We start from the raw sequence: 16,838 nt of genomic DNA on the forward strand, positions 1-16,838 counted from the left end.
ATTATGTATTTATTTTAGTTCTTGATTTTATTGTTTGATGTTTGAGGAATGGTGATGGTTCTGTTTTCTCATTGTTGCACTGCATAAAGGGGTAGATTTTAAAAGAAGCGCGATCAGCCTACTTTTGCTTGCGCATCAGACTCAAGCAAAAGTACGCTGGATTTTAGCTCCGCGCGTATCCACTAAAATCCTGGATCGGCGCGCGCAAGGCTATCGATTTTGTATAGCCTGCGCGCGCCGAGCCGCGCTGCCTCCCCCCGTTCCCTCCAAGGCCGCTCCGAAATCGGAGCGGCCTCGGAGGGAACTTTCCTTTGCCCTCCCCTCACCTTACCCTCCCTTCCCCTACCTAACCCACCCACCCGGCCCTGTCTACACCCCCCCCTTACCTTTGTCGGGGGATTTACGCCTCCCGGAGGGAGACGTAAATCCCCGCGCGCCAGCGGGCCTGCTGCGCGCCGGGCCGCGACCTGGGGGCGGGTACGGAGGGCGCGGCCACGCCCCCGGGCCGTAGCCACGCCCCCGTACCCGCCCCCAAAACGCTGCCGACACGCCCCCGGAACGCCGCAACGACCGGGCCCGCCCCCCGACACGCCCCCGACACGCCCCCCTCCGAGAACCCCGGGACTTACGCGAGTCCCGGGGCTCTGCGCACGCCGGGAGGCCTATGTAAAATAGGCTTCCCGGCGCGCAGGGCCCTGCTCGCGTAAATCCGCCCGGTTTTGGGCGGATTTACGCGAGCAGGGCTCTGAAAATCCGCCCCAAAGTGTCTGGCTTCTTGCGGTTTCCAGTTCAGTTTCTGTCTGCACGTTTGTATTTCTACTTTATGGTTGCTCTATTCTGAATTTGGTGAGGGTCTGTTTATGTTCTGCATGTGTGACTGAGGTGAGGCATTCTCCTAATAGGAAGTGTATTAGTGTTTTAGGGCATTCAGAGGTTCAAACCCACACCCAGCACACATCATAATAGGCCTAATACCATATGGGTTCCAGGTGTCTTTTTTTGCAGGGATTTCTGGTTGGCATCACAGTGGTGCATGTAAATATAATGTAAGGGATATTTTTACCTCAGAATACTGTACTTTGATTTTTTTCATGTAAAATATAAAGGCATAACTCAACTGTATCTGTGGAATGGGGTGGGGGGGGGGCCGCATTGTGTAAGGTATAAGGTTCGCCTGGGGCACCTAATACCCTTGCCCCAGCCATGGATTCGGGGGCGGGGGGGGGATCAGTTTTTAAAGTTTGTATCACTGAAGGGAGCTGGGCCCGGGACAGAGAATGAATGAACGGGGGGGGGGGGGGGGGGGGGGGGGGGTAGGAGCACAGTAATAGTTCACACAGGGCAGCAAAAAAGCTAGCAGGGGCCCTGGATCCTTTCCTGGTCTCCCACAGGGTGGGGTATAGCCCTTACCACTGGGCATCAGGCTGCCTCCTTTGTCTCCCTTTTGACAATACCACGTTGCTCTATAGCACGGCGTCCTTGCACGATGCTTGTTTGAGACTGAACAAGAACTGGGATTTGTACACCTGGTTTAAAATGCTTTTTCTCGTCAGGTTTGGGGCTACCAGAATAACTCCCGCTCTTTGAACTTTCTGTGAATTTTGGCAGCCATTATATTTTTGGTGTTGGGAACGGTACATGGGACGCAGCCCAAAGCTTTGGCTCTGGAGAATAATAGCACGGCTCAGACATCTCATTATCCAGCTTGGTCATAAGCTGTTGTTACGGCCAATTCTCTATGAAATAGTCACCGCTCTTAGGAATCAAAACGTTTTACGTCAGTTAAAAATATGTTGCTCTACCAAAAAAGTAAATGGCATGACAGAAGAGGCACTTTGCCAGAGGTTTGGATAATCATCACTCGAGCAGGGCATATGATAAAAGTAAAATTATGACTGTCTGGCAAACATCCCAAATGGAAAGGCTTGGTCCAAAAACCCAGTGGAAAAGATGGTTTAAAGCAGCGTTTCCCACCCCTCTCCTGGAGGCTCGCCTAACCAGCTGGGTTCTCAGGATATCCAGAATGAATATGCATGAGACAGATTTGCATACATTGGAGACCCAGGATATGCAAATCTCGCTCATGCCTCCAGGAGAGGGTTGGGACACAGTCCTGTAGAGATCAGGTTACTTGAGTTCCAGCTTTTTTTCCCTTTCATTTCCTTGCACACACCCCATTCCTGTCTGGGAGGAAAAGAATGTATGAAGGTCAGGATGTGCTCACCTGAAACCAGATGTCATCACACAAGCTGGTCATCGTTTCATGATGTCAGTCGTTTGTCCAGTGACATTAGCTGCAGAGACAGACTTTGTATTTTGTTTTTTTTGCTGAGAGGCATAAGCAAAATCAAGCAAGGGATTTATAATCAAAAGGTGGGCCGGATGCGAGCGAGAAGAGACAGCGAAGTCACACACAGGCAAGCTCAACGTTTTCAGATTATGCACTGACTTTTAAAAGCCCAGCAGCACTTTAAAAAAAAAGCACCTTCCAATGTACGACTCACTTTTGGTGATCTACTGACCTCATGCAGCCCCCATTTTCTTCACACTCAGAAAATAAGATATGCCACTCTGGGTCACATGGAGGGTCCATCCAGCCTAGTATCCTGTTTCCAACAGTGGCCAATCCTGGTCAGAAGAACCCGGCAGGATCCCAAGGGGTAGAAAGATCCCATGCTGCTAACATCCAGGGATAAGCAGTGACGTTCCCCAAGTCTACCTGGTTAATAGCAGTCTATGGACTTCTCCAAGAACCTATGCTAACCGCCTTTACCACATCCTCCGGAAATAAATTCCAGAGCTTAATTTGTGTTGAGTGAAAAAGAATGTTGCAACTGGTGGTCCATGGGCCGCTCCCACGGACCACCACTCTTATCTCCAGTCTCGATTTACGCTCAGGCTCTCCCCAACACCGTGGTAGGCCCCCCAGTAGGCTACGCAGCTGCCCACCGCATTCGATCAGGCCCTGATGCACACCACCCGAAGTCACCTCCGATATGCAGCAGGTGCAGCCACTCCTGTACTCTCTCCCCGGGCTCCTCTAGGCGTACGCGAGGCATGCTATGATTTAAAGGGATCGCAGCGGGAAAAGTCCCGGGGCCCCTGAGAATGACATCAGAGTACTGGCCTATAAAAGGCTCTTGCCTGCCTTCAGCCCTTGCTTCAGCAACAGGTCATCCTGATTCCTGTGGTATGAGTTGCCAGCATCTTCATTCCTGAGTCCCCTGTTCCAGTGTATGGACCCGGTGGACCTGTCCGGTCTAGCCCATAATCTTCAGGAACTCCAGGTGGCTGTAGCGCTTCTAGCCATAGACCTGAACAGTCTCACCGCATGGATAGACACCTTGACTATGCCCATCGTTCACCCTCCGCCAGTAGCGGCACCAGCACTGCCTCCAGGAACTAACTGACCTATACCTCAGCTTCTGGCTCCACCTCGGTATGCCAAAGAACCCCTGAAATGTTGTGGATTTTTGAATCAGTGCCACATGCACTTCTCCCTACAAGGTTCTCTGTATCCAGACGATCTGACAAAGATGACCTACATCCTCTCGTTACTGGATGGGAAGGCCCTAGCATGGGCCTTTCCCCTATGGGAGTGTACAGATCCTTTGCTACAGAATCTGCGGAAGAATCTCTGCTTTAGTCTTCGAGAAGACATCCGTAAAGTCCTCGTATGGTGCTGGAGGTCCAAGGGCGGAGTGCAAAAGCAGAAGTGCTGGAGGCTTGGGAACCTTCATACAATGGGCGAGGCAATAGGGACTCCACTTAGTGATTTGCAGAGTATCCCACTGGATCACAGGCAAGTGCCTTTGGAGCCAAGGCAGCCCCAGCACCACTGGGTGGACAGCCTTTTCAAGAATCAGGAAGGCTATCTCCTCCGAGTGGATCGCTCCGGTGCAGACTGTGATGGGAGCCGTGGCGGTCAATATGCGACCTGGCAGGAGCGTTCCCTGAATGGAGGTAATCCGGAGTGGAACTTCTCGTCTCTGCGTAGGAATCTGCATTTGAGAGACCAAATCTTGCTGGATAAAATTACCTCCGGCTCCGGAATCTAGGAATGCGAGGGTTTCCAAGGACCCTCCGGGAAATTCCAAGGTAATGGGTATCATACTCTGAGGAGCTGTGGCACAACCTAGGAGGAGCTCCTCCCGACCTCCTAGGTTCTGGAGTTTTCCGCACGCTCCTGGCAGGTGCCAAGAAATGGCCTTTCTGACCACAGTAAAGGCACAAGCCCATCGAGCGGCGGCGTTGTCTCTCCTCAAGGGAGAGCGGGGCACGTCCCAACTGCATGGATTCAGAGGCAGAAACATCAGGACGGGCAGGCTTGGGTGAAGGCAGGGGGCGTGAGGAACTGCGGGCAGGGCTGTGCTTTGTCGTGCGTAATTCTCGTGCTCGCTGTCAATGAGGGCATTAAGATCTTCCGGGAGATCCCGGGCGGCAATCTCGTCCTTGATGCACCCTGACAACCCTTCCAAGAAGATGGCTTTAAGGCTATTGTCCTGCCAACCTACTTCCTGAGCGAGTGTCCTGAAATCCAATGCATAGTCCGCCAGGGAACGGGATCCTTGGCGAAGTTGTAGCAACTCTGACGTGGCTGAGGCTTGGCGGGCGGGTTCGTCAAAGGCTTGGTGAAAGTTGGTGAATAACTGCTGCAAGTCGTCCAAGGATGAGTCGTTACGCTCCCACAGTGGGGAGGCCCACACCAGGGCCTTTCCATCGAGCAGGGAGAGAATGTACGCTACTTTGACGGAGTCCATGGGAAACTGCTGGGGCAATAGCGAGAAGCGCACGAAACACTGGTTTAAGAACCCACGGCAGATTCTAGCATCTCCAGTGTAGCGAGCAGGCGGCGGCAGCTGAGTCACGGGTGAGGCTGCATCCTCGGGTCTCGAACCCACAGCAGGCGAAGAACGGGTATCGTGGGCATCCATTCGGGCAGCCAATTGCCCAACGGATCCGGCCAGGACATCCAGGTACTGTAGTTGCTGTTGTAGCTGCAGAGCCAACACAGGAAGATCCTGGGATCCTGGTACCTCGGCCGAGTCCATGGACTTGCAATCTGTTGTGAGTGAACTGTTTAGTTGACCCTTGGGCCGACCTGTGAGAGACTGGGGAGAGGTGTACTATAGTCTCTGGTGAGTGACAGGTCAGGAGGCGGATACCAGGCAGGAGCTGGGCATGAGCTTCACCCTGGAAGCTGGTACTCCCCCGGGAGGAGCCCGTAGGAGTCCAGCCGCTGGGACTTAGGAGATCACGGAAGCTGGAGCTGGAGCAGGCAGGCAGGGATCAGGAGACAGGCTGGAACTGAAGCAGGCTAGGACTGAAGCAAGCAGGAACTGCAGCAGAACTGGCTACTGGAACCAGACAGGAACTGAAGCAGGACTGGCTACTGGAACCAAACAGGAACTGAAGCAGAACTGGTTACTGGAACCAGACAGGAACTGAAGCAGGACTGGCTACTGGAACCAGACAGGAGCTGAAGCAGGACTGGCTACTGGAACCAAGCTGGAACTGAAGCAGAACAGGTTACTGCAAGCAAGCCAGACAGAAGCAAGACTTGGGCACGGAGTGAAACAAGTCTCAGGCAGGAAACGGAGTTGCTAACGCAATAGCACACTCCGGGGCATGGAGCAACAGAGGACCACAAGGAACCCCGATGCAAGGCAAAGTCCTGGGCTCCGCGGCGGCCTTACATAGGCTGCAACGTCTGACGTCGTGGATAGGGCGGAGCTTCCAGTGGCGGGAAACGGCCTTCATAAGCGCGGATTGTAAGCGCGCGCCTAAGGAGAAGGCGTCCAGGCAGGGCTTCTCGGCGGTGTCTTTCCCGCGGGGATGCCGCGAAACAGGCCGCAGACCCTCGGAGACGGGCCGGGACCAAGGAGGTAAGGGCCTAGTCGCGGCTGCCGCAACTGGGACCGCAACACTTTTCTGCAGACATTTCTATGTTTCTATGTTTACTATTTCCCTTAAAGGTGTCTCACCTCGAATTAAGGATGAGCTTGCTGCCCGAGAACTTCCCATCTCATTGGAAGCGCTCATTGACCTTACGGGGAAGACAGACACCTTCAGGAATGAGCCCGAGAGGGTCATTCGGTAAAGAGGATTGTAGCATGGACACCATCATTTCAACCCTCTCCTTGATCCTGCCACATCAGTGACTCTGCCACCAGAACAACCCATGTAATTTGGTCACACTTGTTTGACACCCGAGGAGAGAAATCTATGCAGACAGTTAGGCCTCTGTCTATACTACACGGGTCAAGACCATCTCTTAGCTCAATGCCCAGAGAGAAGGAAACCCTTGCCATGACCAGAGTCTCCTGGGTGAATGACCCTAGGCTTAACTACCTCAACTGTCTAGTTGCTTATGCCAGTCATGTTGCAGCAGTCTTCAACTTATGTCTCCACTCGGGCCTTGGTGGACTCCAGCTCCAGGGGAATTTTATACAGCAAGAACTTGTGGATTGATTCCAAATTCTTACAATTTCCCCTCCTTTCCCTCTGGCACCATCATCCATCTATGGAGACCCTCTTCCTTGTCAGGTGACCTGGTCCACTGGGCCACTCATGTTACATATTGGCCCTTCTCACACAGAGACTATCAGTTTCCACGTTCTGTCCAGAGCCATATGTCCAGTTGTGTTGGGCCTACCATAGCTCCAGCAACCCCAGCCGCAATTTGACTGGTCCATGCCAGAACCTACCCAGTGGAGACCTGGGTATGCCAAATCCTGTATGGACTCTGAAAGGTCATTCTGTCCAATGACTGTGGCCTCTGCCCTTCCGAGACTCCTGACCCCATATAAAGAATCTCAAGAAACTCAAGCCACTCCACTGCACCTCCAGGGAAATTCCTGTGAAGATATCTCCAAGTTGAGTCAAGAATGCTTGGGACAAGAGAGGTCCGAGTGTGGAAGTCCGCAAAGAGAATACGATTATGTCAAGGAGAGACCTGAGTTCGTCATCATTAATAAAGATGAAGAGATATGAATCTTGCATACCTTATTTCAGCAAGGTTCTTGTGGCCTGGATTGGCCACTGTTGGAAACAGGATGCTGGGCTTGATGGACCCTTGGTCTGACCCAGCATGGCAATTTCTTATGTTCTTATGTTCTTCTATTTAGTCCTACCCGTTCAGCTTCTGAAAAGAAGAGAATCACCCCACCTTCGTAGTGAGGCCAGTCTTTCTCCAACGCAACCCAGAGGGGTTTATTCCTGTGCTGGTGGCTCTGCCTCCATCCCTGTAATTGCATGAACTAGGGGAGAAAACTAATCATTTGGTTGTAGAAGCTACCACCCGAGCTAAGAAACTTTCAAGTGCCTGAAGGGGTTTTCATTGTGTGGACTCTTACAAATCCAGGCCCTCAGGAGAGGGGCTTTAAAAGGGGGGTAGTCTTGCAATTCACGGTCCGCAGACTGCTCCTGTGGACTGCCACGGGAGTCTTCCCTTCAGACTCGACTGGCACTTGGGCTCCCCCGATGCCATAGCAGCCCCCCCCCCAGTAGACCATGCGTCTGCCCACCACGTCTGACCAGGCCCTGATGCACACCACCTGAATTTGCCGCCGCTCCTGTACTCTCTCCCAGGGCTCCTCTAGGTGCACGCGCGGCATGCTATGATTTAAAGGGACAGCGGCAGGAAAAGCCCCATGGCCCCTGAGAATGACGTCATAGTCCTGGCCTATAAAAGGCTCTTGCCCCTTGTCTTGGCAACAGGTCATCCTGATTCCTGTAGTGTGAGTTGCCAGCAACTTCATTCCTGTGTCCCCTGTTCCAGCATGTTTTTGATTCCAGTTCTGTGCTTCAGTTCCATTGTTCTTCATCGTCTGTTCCAGCCCTGCATCTCTCGTCTTTGTCTTCAGCCCTGTGGTCTTCGTCTTCTCATCTGTCTTCCTGGTTGTCTCTTCAGTTCTTAGTCAAGTCTTTGTCTGGGTCAGTCTTCAGTTCCTTGGTGTCTTCTGTGTCTCTGGCCCATCCATGCTGTTCCGGGCCTCCCTGCCTGCCTTTCTAGTCTGCCTCTCCTTGGACAGATCTCTGGCCTTGACCCAGGCTTGCTTGACCCGACTTCGCTTGTACTCTGCCTGCCTCCGACCTCAGCTTGTCTTATGACCTCGTCTGAATGCTGTCTGTTCCTGATTACTGCCTGTTTCAGTCTATGTCTGTTCTCAGTCTGCCCCAGACTCTGGCCTGTGATTTTTCCTCCTCTACAGTTCTTCTCCTCAGCAACAGAGGCCTGCACCGAAGTACAGGTAAAGCCCCCGTTGGGCCTCTGCCTCAGCCTGCCGATGGTGGGGACTTGCAGGGCTCCTCCCTGCGAGTAGTGCCAACCCCACCTCAGCCCAAGGGACCACGTTCGCAATAAATAATTTTCTCCGATTTGTTTTGAATGTGCTCCTTACTAACTTCATGGAGCATTAGTTCACACCTTTGTCTGTATATATAAACTGTATATTAAAAAAAAATAAAATCTTTAAATAAATAAATAATTCTCATGTTTATTAGCTCCTTCAAAACATGTAGCAAATTTGTGAGGCAAGACTTCCATTGTGTAAATCCATGCTGGCTGTGTCCCATTAAACTATGTCTTTCTATATGTAATGTGATTTTGTTCTTTGGACTAGGCAGCATATAAATAAATAAATAGTTTCTACAATTTTTCCCAGCACTGAAGTCAAACTTGCCAGTCTATAGTTTCCTGGATTACCCTTGGAGCCCTTTTTAAAGATCAGAGTTACATTTTCCACCCTCCAGTCTTCAGACACCATAGTTTTAGCAGTCCTCAATCAGTGTGTCTTGACACACCAGCGTGATGCCACACTTCCCGGTCCCCTGCTGGCCCAGCTGCTCCCCCTGCCCCAGCGAGATGCGAACACTTCCTCCGCCCGGGCTTAAAACGCTGACGACCAGGCAGACGGCGGCAGGAGAGATGGAAGAAGCACTCAGAGGTACTAGCAGCATGGTCTCTTCCTCCCGCCCCACCTCCCCCACGACCCAGAAGAGGAAGTGGTGTATGGAGGCCTCGCGTGTGGAAAGAAGAGACCATGCTAGGTACAAGCGTGTGCAGCATCGGCCCGAAGGAGAAGAGCAGCGCGGCCCGAAGTAGAAAGAGGAGCAACATCAGCTCCCCGCAGCCAATGGGCCTCTTTCTCGAGGCTGCAAGGGCTGGAAGAGGAGAAAGCTGTTGCTGCCACTAGTTGTTCGGTGGGGGGAGAGAGTGAATGAGTGAGCATATGTGTTTGAGACCCTGTGTGTGTGTATGTGAGAGACAGCATGTACGTGAGAGATTGAGAGCCTGTTTGTGTGTGATTGAGAGCCTGTATGTATAAGTGAGAGAGAGCATGTATATGCAGAGGCTTACTAAGGGGGGGGGGGGGGAGGGCAAGGAGGGCAGTCTGCCCCAGGTGCTAACAGGGGGAGGGGAGCCATTGCTGTGGTCTCGTGGTGATGCACATGCTGGTGGGGTTCCTACTCCCCACCAGCAAAAGCGAGGCCCTGGGGTGCTGGGTTTTCCTGGAGCTGACGGCAGAAGAGGCCATGCCATGCCGCCGTTTTCTCCGAGCTGGCGGCAGATGATGAAGCCCTGCTTTGCAGCCAGCCGCTGAAGAAAAAGTCTAAAATGTGTGTGAGAGAGCAAGAGATTAGCCCTGTGAGAGTGAGTGCCTGTATATGAGAGTGTGTGTGTGTGTGTGTATGAGAGAGAGAGTGTGTGTGTGTGTGTGTGTGTGTGTATGAGAGGGTGCCTGTGTATGAGAGAGGGTATGTGTGTGTGATTGAGTGTATGAGAGGGTGTGAGTGTGTGTGCATGTGTGCGTGCATCTGTGAGTGCCTGTGTGGGTTTATGTAAGAGAGTATGCCTGTGCCTCTGCATGTGTGCCTGTATTTATGTGTGTGAGAGGGGTTAACATTTTTGCGCTCTCCTCTAATCCACAACAATCTCAGGATGACTAGAAATCTAAAGTTCCCAGATATGGAGAGCAAAAGATTTTTTTATCCTTGTTAGTTTTAATTATTAGATGTGATGTGTCTGTTATTTTGAAATATTTTATTAGTGTTTGGTAATTCTATTCATCATCTGTTTTGATATATATAACTTTTTAGTATGGTTTTACTGTTCTGATTGATTTATATTTCTTGATTGTATTGTTTTGAGGAATAGTGATGTTCTGCTTTTACATTACTGCACTGCATACGGAATCTGGCTAGTTGTGGTTTCCAGTTCAGTTTTTGTCTGCATATGTGTAAGTGTGTATTAGTGTGTGTGAGAGAGAGAGGAAGCATGTGTGTGGGTGAGAGATAGAAGAAGCATGTTTGTGTTCTGAGAGAGACACAGGAAGTATATGTGTGTGTGTGTCTCACTCACACTCACATTTACACACACTTTACACACGCTTCCTCTATCTCTCTTTCTCATAAACACACACACTACCTCCATCTCTCACCAAGTGTGTATGTGTATATGTGTGTGTGTATGTGTGAGACAGAGGGCGCATATTGTGTGTGTGCACGTGTGCCCCCAGTCTATGACAATCTTAGGATGACAGATATGGAAAGCGGGAGATTTTTTAAATCCTTATTTTAATTATTGGGTGTTATTCGATGTGTCTGCTGTTTTGAAATTTTTATCAATGTTTAGGAAATTTTAAAATTATATATGGGGAGGGGTGCTAAATACTTAGGTACACCTCTGTGTATATGTATGATTAAGAGCCTGTGTGTATAAGAGAAAGAGAGAGAGAATGTGTATAATTGTGTGACTGAGAGCCTACGTAAGTGAAAGAGAAAGAGTTCATGTATTTGTGTGTGGTTGAGAGCCTATGTAAGTGAGAGAGAGAGCATGTGTATTTGTGTGTGATTGAGAGCCTATGTAGGTGAGAGAGAGAGCTTGTGTATATGTGTGTGATTGAGAGCTTGTGTGTGACTGAGAGGAGAAAGTTGCAAGCACCCCCCCCCCCCCCACACACACACACACAAATTCACAATAATTTCAGGGCATCTGGAAATCAAATGTTTCCAGGTATGGAGAGCAGAGCATTTTTTTATCTTTATTATTTTTAATTATCAGGTCTTTGTGTCTGCTGTTTTGAAATATATTATTTGTGTCTGGAACATTTTGATATGAGTTTTTAATTATTGAATATTCCATTCATCAGCTGTTTTGAAATAATCTGTTCTTTTATTAGTATGGTTTTACTGCTATTGATTTTATATTTCTTGATTTGTTTTATGAGGATTGGTGATGTTTCTCTTTTTCCTTTGTTGCACTGCATACAGAGTCTCTGGCTTGTTGCAGTTTCCAGTTCAATTTTTGTCTGCATGTTTCTGTTTATGTTTTATGGTCTCTTTATTCTTTGTTAGGTGAGGGTCTGCACATGTGATTGAAGTGTATTCTGGTGCATTCAGTTTCTGTGTAGGGCTCTATAGCAGTCTGGCTTGGCCCATTTTCCTAATAGGAGGAGTATTGGTGTCTTAAGGCCTGGTGTAATATTTTCAGTGTTGCCTTTTCTTAAGTAAGGCGGTTACTGTTTGAGTGCTGGAACTTGGTGCTGTTCCGGTATGGGAGGTTTGCTATTTATGAAATTTCTGTTCAGAGTACTTATCTTTTCCTTGTGTCATTCCTAACAATAAAAGTAATACTGAGCCTTTTTTTTTAAATTATTATTATTATTTCTGCCGTGGATTGTAATGAGCAGTGTGTCACGCATATGAACATTGTCTGTCAGGTGTGTCAGGATGGGAAAAAGGTTGCGCACCACTGCCATAGATGATTTTAATGATAGATGGCAAAATTATTAGTAATAGAACTGCAATTTAATTTTTTAGTTCTTTCAGAACTCTGGGGTGTAAACCATCTGGTCCAGGCAATTTGCTACTCTTTAGTTTGTCAGTCTTCCGTTACCTCATCCAGGTTCACCATAATTTGTTTCAGTTCTTCCAAATTATCACCACTGAATACCATTTCTGGCATGGGTATTTCCTCAACATCCTCTTCATTAAACATTGAAGCACAACGAGAGCTTTAAATCTGATGTTAATTAATCTGGCCATCTTCAAATCCTGCTTACAGTCTCCATCTTCTTGAAGCTGCTTTTAATCTTAAACCCAGGCTCTCTCTGTTCACGGCCTTATTGATTTTAACCATATTTCCTATTTAAAAAAAGAGATCTCCTGAAGTCTCTTATTAGTCTTGTTGTGTGCCTTGATGAGATTATATGCTCCATGGAGCAGGGTACGCTACCTTCAGCTGGTAGTGCTTCAGAAATGATAAATAGCACTAGACTCTTAGGGGTTAATCAACTTTTGCAAATTATCCGGGGGGGGGAGGGGGAGGTGGAGGTTGTGTGGGGAAATCTACGTGCATAACTTGATTAGCACGTACCTTTCCTTACCCTCGCGGTAGATATTCCAGGAGACAGGGTCAGGGCGAGGAAAGCATGCACATCCATGTACACACAAAGGCACACCTGCTCAGGTTTTTGTGCATTGGTGTTACATGGAAGCATGACGGCAGAAAAAAAAAGACTGTATGGCATATCTGCCCACCCGCATCAGCTAATTCAGCTTTACAATTCCTATGACTCCCTCACAGATCCCCCTGTGTTTATCCCATGCTTTCTTGAAATCAAATACTGTCTTTGTAAAATTAGAAATGATACCAGCAGTATGCAATACATATAATTAAACTGGCACTACTTGTGAACCATCACTCAGTGCAAATGGTGGCTCTTACTGATGGTACCTCTTATATTCTTACCGCTATCTGATGCAGTGAACTCAAGATCTGGCAGGAGCACAGGGAAGAAACGCCAAGAGAAGAGTACAGGGAGTTTCTCGGGGGTGGGTATCTGTAGCACAGTCAGGCTGCCTGCACTTCACTCTTTCTCTCCAAGTTTCTCTCGTCATGTGAGCCTACAGCATGTGCTGTGCAGGAGTGGGGGCCACTGTCACCACCTGTTCTGCTTCATGCTCCAAAACTCAAAAGGAGAAAATATTTCGCATGTACATCATTAAAATCATGTGGCTGCCCTTTGCAATTTAGCAGCCATCTGTGATCATTTCATTCACGCGCCAGCCACAAATCGGGAGGAAAATATTCCCCTACTTAGACCCGGCATTTGCTGACATGGCAGCTTCTTTGTCTCAAAAACCCCCCCCCCCCCCCCAATAAACAGCATCGCTGCACGAGAGGCTGATGACATTGATACTGCACTGCATGAGCACAGGGCGGAATAGGCCACTGCAATCTCAACCCAGAATGCTGAAGGTTTCAACTTGTCACTGGCCCTCTGCGGATGAAGGGAAGGTCATCAGAATGGAAATCTCAGGCTGACAAGCTTTTCCAGAGCTCGCAGAACCAGACAGGAAGAAGGTTTTGTGTAATGATTAAAGTTCGAGAGTGCCATCTTGTAACACCGGGCCAGTCTTGGGACGGCCCCCGCAAGCAGCCTCACTCACCCTGGGACCTCACAAGCTGGACTGAGGACCAGAACATCGCCACGTTCTCTTGCCGACGCCAGGGCCGCTGCAGGCCATTCCCCTAGGCGCGCACGCCACTGGCCACACTAAGATGGGAACAGAGGCAGTGGCGCTCCCTGACAACGTCAGCACAGGTGAGTATTTAAACTCCAGCCGTGCCTCAGCAACAGGTCCTCCTGCCGTGCCGTAGCCAGCAGTTAGTGTTGCCTGCTCCCTGCCTCTGCCCGTCTTGCTTCCAGCCCAGCCCTCCTTACCCCCTGCTTCTGCCCGCCTTGCTTCCGTCCCACTCCTTCTCCTCCCTTAAGCCCCCTCTCCTCCCCCCTGCCTGCCCTCTGACTTCCTCTTGGCTGGATGCTGACTTTGCATGAGCTCCGCCTGCCCCGACCTCATGCCTGGTTGCTGACACTGCTTGCCCTGCCTTTGGCCTGGTCACTGTCTCTACCTGCCCAGGCCTCTCGGGACCCTTTCCGAAGACCTGCAGCGGAAGAAAGTGGTATAGGTGAAGCTGAATTCTGGCCCCCGAGAGTCTACTGGGTCACCACTTGGGTAGCGTCAACCTCGCCACAGCACAAGGGCTCACACACTGTGACACATCGTATTGTGCAGTAACCAGTAAGGGTGGACCAAGGGCGAGCTTTCACCTGGGGCCTGAAAGATCTTAAGCTCCAAACCACCTCACATGTTTACAAAGCACGGGGAAGGCCTTACTTCATGGTAGCAGGTAAAACAGCTCCACTTTAAAATATTTCACTCCTGCTTTTTTTTTTTAACGAGATTTTGCCATGTACGGGGTAATGAAGTTACATTGCATTGTGTCAGAATAAAGTCTCTTTGATATGCACCGATCCATTTCTCCCGGTCAACTTGCATCGGCTTCCAGTCTGTTTGTTGGGGGTAATGAAGTTAAATCAGGCCCCATTCTTCCAGGATCCTCAAAAGGCACCATGCTAACAGTATGAACTCTCAGTGACCTTATAAAATTATTAATGAGGAACAGAAAATAAATACACATTTTAAATTCACATCTGCAACTCTTTTCTCCCTCCTCCCCCCACCCCCAACTATAGGTAGTCCCTGCCCTGCCAAAGGCTCACTGAGGGGTTCTGGGGTTACATTTGATTTCTGACCCATGCTCCTAGATTCTTCTTCCAACAGGGGGAAAGGAAAACCAGATCCCTTAGGACTTTTCCTGAGGGCTTCTGCAATAGTCTAGCACAACTGAAACGTAATTACAAGAATAAAATCTCAAATAGTCAAAATCAGTCACAGTCAACAGAGAATCTGCACATCCTGGCAGCAGGTACTCTACAAGGGACCCTCCAATGGCTCCTCGGCAGCCTCCTGGCAGAAACGTCTCTGCGAGCAGCAGTTTTGTAGAAACTCTCAGTCGCTGAAAGGATCTCCCAAGGCAAATGAGGGATGTGGGACTAACTCCCCTCTGGCCACAGATCACCTCCTGGTTCTTCAAGAGTCTCGGTGGTTCATCTTGAATCTCAAGAAGGAAACTCTCCCGTCCTGAAGACCAGGGCCTCCCGATCCTGGGCCCCAGGCTGGAGAGGTGCTCCGCTCCCTCAGACAGACAGCCCTGAAAGCAGTGAGAGCCGGGTGGGCTCCTGATTTTCAGAACACTTCACTGACTCCTACTCATCTTATCATCGCTCAGTGTCCTTGGCGTCACTGGTAAAATGCAACTTTGATGACCCCCATTACATAGAAGCTAAATACAAACAAAGAAAAAGTCTAAATAACATTTAAACAATCACAATACTGAAATACATTAAAACATTTCTGAAGTTCTTGTTTGAAGTTTTATTTCATAGGGTTCAATCAAAAACATAATGGTGTGCGTTCTGTGGGTGGATAAAAAAAAATAATTATTATGAATGTCTAACCTGCAGGAACACTGCCTCACAATATAGGCATTCCTCCGGCCACTATCTTTCAAAAAAGTAAGTGAGGGTGGAATTATAAAAAGCAACTATAAAATAGCCCACCCCCACCCAAAAAAAACAAACCCTGAAAGCTGATTGGTTAATACACCTCTACTCTGGATAGAAAAAGAGAAAAGAAACCACCCAGCAGCCAAAATTGTTACCGTTCAAGGGGAGTGCTAGTCAGTTAGTGGACCCTTGGACCGGGCTGCCAGGGTAGACAGACTGGCAGGCCAGGAGGCGGAGTCTGAGGCCAGGTAGGACTTCACCCGGGACCCAGAATCCCCCCGGGAGGAGCCCGTAGGGACCCAGGCCCTTGGGACTTAGGCTGCGAGGAGGAAGTTCTGATACTTGACGTGCTCTATCCACAGCGTGGATAGAGCACACGCTGTGGATAGAGCTCTATCCACAGCGTGGATAGAGCTGTGGATAGAGCACAGCGTGCTCTATCCACAGCGGGCCCTTCTCTCTGGAACTCGCTCCCTCCGGACCTTCGCCTTGAACCGTGCCACGCTACATTTAAAAAGAAACTTAAGACTTGGTTGTTCGAACAAGCTTTCCCATAGAACTAATGAGCAAGAAAAAAGGCATTTCATATCCTCCGTATCTTCCCCAGCTTATATTATATACCTTTTCTCAAATTAACTATTTTATGTTTATTTATGTTTATTTATGTTTATTTATGTTTTCTCAAATTAACTATGTTCAATGTAAACCGCTAAATGTTCAATGTAAACCGCTAAATGAAGCGATAGTTACGGTTCCTTAGCGATAGTTTTGGTTCCTTGTAAACCGGGGTGATATGTATACTATACAGGAACCCCGGTATATAAATTCTTTAAATAAATAAATAATAAATACTGAGCAGGGACAAGGCCAAAGGTCCGTGGACAAGGTCAGGGCAAGAGTCCAAAGGAAAGAGTCCAGTAGCAAGGCGGGGTCTAGGCCGGCAGCTGGCAGGCAAGCCGGGAACAGAGGCAAACCGTAATTGGGGCTGGCGGCCGACAGGCGGGTAAGGTACTGAAGTAACCCCGGATCAAGGCAGGCTGCAGGTAAGCAGGCAGAGTGCTGAAGCAAACCGGGATCGAGGCAGGCGGCAGGCAGGCAGGTAGAGTGCTGAAGCAAACCGGGATCGAGGCAGGCGGCAGGCAGGCAGGCAGAGTGCTGAAGCAAACCGGGATCGAGGCAGGCGGCAGGCAGGCAGGTAGAGTGCTGAAGCAAACCGGGATCGAGGCAGGCGGCAGACAGGCAGGCAGAGTACTGAAGCAAACCGGGATCGAGGCAGGCGGCAGACAGGCAGGCAGAGTACTGAAGCAAACCGGGATCGAGGCAGGCGGCAGACAGGCAGGCAGAGTGCTGAAGCAAACCGGGATCGAGGCAGGCGGCAGACAGGCAGGTAGAGTACTGAAGCAAACCGGGATCGAGGCAGGC

At 49.6% G+C, this 16,838-nt stretch overlaps 1 protein-coding gene across 3 annotated transcripts in view; it reads left to right on the forward strand.

Moving 5' to 3' along the window:
• CCDC63 (coiled-coil domain containing 63) overlaps positions 1-16,838 on the forward strand; it is a 45,453-nt gene that overhangs the window by 3,853 nt on the left and 24,762 nt on the right. The window contains exon 1 of one of the 3 annotated variants that reach the window (XM_029572092.1): positions 13,277-13,610. The exons of the other annotated variants lie outside the window; for them this stretch is intronic. The gene's annotated coding sequence lies outside the window, so the exon portion shown is untranslated. Of the gene's footprint in view, positions 1-13,276; positions 13,611-16,838 lie in introns of those variants that run through there. 3 annotated transcript variants of the gene reach the window in all.

This window comes from Rhinatrema bivittatum, chromosome 11, assembly GCF_901001135.1.
Source record: "Rhinatrema bivittatum chromosome 11, aRhiBiv1.1, whole genome shotgun sequence".
NCBI classification, from domain to species: Eukaryota; Metazoa; Chordata; class Amphibia; order Gymnophiona; family Rhinatrematidae; genus Rhinatrema; species Rhinatrema bivittatum.